The sequence below is a fragment of the Gracilinanus agilis genome, chromosome 1, assembly GCF_016433145.1.
Source record: "Gracilinanus agilis isolate LMUSP501 chromosome 1, AgileGrace, whole genome shotgun sequence".
In the NCBI taxonomy this organism is placed as follows: Eukaryota; Metazoa; Chordata; class Mammalia; order Didelphimorphia; family Didelphidae; genus Gracilinanus; species Gracilinanus agilis.
This window is the reverse complement of record NC_058130.1, coordinates 590,661,728-590,664,457: the sequence shown is the minus strand read 5'-3', so window position 1 is coordinate 590,664,457 and position 2,730 is coordinate 590,661,728.

Here is a 2,730-nt window from a genome sequence, read left to right as displayed (position 1 = left end):
AAGCAATTGTTTATCTTATATGTTTCCTCTCCTGCAGTCCTTCCTCCGAATGTGGGTAGCATCTTTACCATAAATCCCTCAGAGCAGACTAGTTTAAATAAGCATAAACTAGCTTCACTACCTCTATCTACTTTTCTAAACACCCTGATTACAAGCTCTGGCATAAGTGCTTATGCAATCACTTTACAATTGTACCCAGCTGTGTTTTCTTTTGCCTCTGCTTCCCACTGCATTTTCTTTTGATAATAAGGACACATCTTCCAACAGCCCGGATATGAGTTCAATATGGACACAAGTGACATTTATAGACTTGATTACATCAACTAGGAAAAGATAACAATTTTGGTTAAAGAAAAAAAACTAATATGAGATGGTTCATTTTCTTATATTGTGGAGTATTTTTAAAAATAGTAGCTGGTATGTTTTATTTTTGCTTCTTCTTTATTTTCCAATCTCTATTTATTTACTGACTTTTGTTCTTCTGGTTCATAGGCTTATAAATTTAGAGCTGGAAGGGACCTTAAAGGCTATCTAGTCTGACTTTTTCATTTTACATATGAGGAAGCTGAGTTGTTATTTAATTATAGAGTATCAGAGCTGAAAGGGATTGTAGAGATCATCTATCCCAAACCCTACATGAGAATTAATTACTCCACTCTGATCTCCTCCATAAAATGCTTCACAAGTATCCATTGTTTTATACAAATATACAAATTATAATTCTGGCTTTCACATAATCTGTACTCCACTGAAAATATGAAATTCTTGATCCTTTAAAATTTAGAGAAAACATTCTCTGTATTTCTAACTTCTATCCTTGCTCCTGCAGTTTCCTATGCCTAGATTTTTTCTATTGCCAAAGTTGTTGAAATCTAATTATCTTCTAAAGTCTAATACAAATGTTATTTTCTTGATGAAAAGTTCCCTAATAAAGGTTTTTCTTTTTCAGAACTTGTGTAGCACTTTGTTTTGCATTATATTACCCTTGATGTAGATATTGTGTTATATTGGGTATCACATTTATAGACAAATGTTTTTTGAGATACTAAAAATGGAGAACTGCCACATGAGGAACACAAAGAAGGCCAGTTTGACTATATGATTGCATGTGCAAAAAGGAGTAATGTATAATAGAAAGGATAGGTTAGGGCCAGATTCTGAGAGACTTAAAAAGCTAAATAGAAGAGTTTATATTTTATACTAGAGGAAATAAGGGAGTTAATGGAGTTTATTAAGTAGAGGAATGACAGTCATAGCTTCACTTACAATGTTTTTGACAGCTGTGTGGAGGATAGACTGGAGAGGGGTAGAGACTAGATCTAATTTGTAGGAGGAGATTGTTGCAACAACATTGGTGAGATTTCTGAACTAAGGTGGTGTTTATATGAGTAGAAAGAGTTACCTTTTGAATATAATGAATTTAAGATATATTCAGGATGTCTAGTTTGAAATGTCCAATGGGCATCTAATGATGCAGAACTGGAGCTCAGGGGGAGACTAGGTTGTACAAGAAGCTGGGTGGTACAATGGACAGTGTTAGACTTGGAGTCATGCCTTTCCATTGCCCTTTCTCTGATATTCATTTTTAATTCTTCAAAGACTGCTGAATTCCAAGTCTCTCTGCCAAAAAGCAACACTTAGAGAATGATGGGCTTTATATTTTGTGGGAAACGTGAGGTCATTCAATTAATTGAAGGCCATCCAGTCCATTCTCCTTTACCTGTTGAACTCTGGGCCTAACTCCTTTTCTATCCATACTATCTCTTTCCGATATACATGCTTAATTAAGAAGTTTGGGGATAGCTAGGTAGCTCAGTGGATCAAGACTCAGGTCTAGAGATAGGAGGTCTTGGGTTCAAATCTGGTCTAAGGCACTTCCTAGCTGTGTGACCCTAGGTAAGTCACTTAACCCCCATTGCCTAGCCCTTACCACTCTTTTGCCTTAGAACCAATACACGGTATTGATTCTAAGATGTAAGGTAAGGGTTTAAAAAAACTAAAACTAAAACTAAATAAACAAACAAAACCAAAAACAAATAAATGAATGAATGAACAAACAAAATAAATAAAGAAATAAGTAAATGAAAAATAAAAAAAGAGAGAGAAGCTCTCAGTTTTTCCATCCAAATGAATATTATAATCTGAGCAATAGCCATTCTTTATCTACTTAGTCTCTCCTAGGTAGATAGCCAGGCCAAACTCCTTTGTGTAGCTAGACATTTCTTTCATAAGACTCTATAGTGTTGTGGGATTTGATATATAATAATTAAATTTTTTGAGATACTGGTTTCAAGGTTAAGAAAATCTATTTATTGATTTGGTGAGCATTAACCAATAAATGAATGGTGTATGATCCTCTTGATAATCAATGATCCTAAAGTCCCCTCATTCAGGTCCATAAATATGGTCTGGGTGCTCACTTTTCAGCTCCTCCCTTGTATATTCCAGGACATTTCCAACTGGTCAATGGCCAACTACTTAGGTGAGGAGGAATCCTACTACCTCTCTTGGCAGTTCATTCCATTTTTGAATATCTAATTGTTAGGGAGTTCTTTATTCTGATACTCAAAATAATAATTAAACAGGATTATTTCTATTGTCATACCTTTTAAATAATCTTTAATGATGTTGACATATGAATGAGAGGGACTTTATTGTTAAAAAGCCTAGATGGTGATGTTCCTTTCTACCAAATCAAATGGTTTTTCATAATAAATAAATAATAAGCAC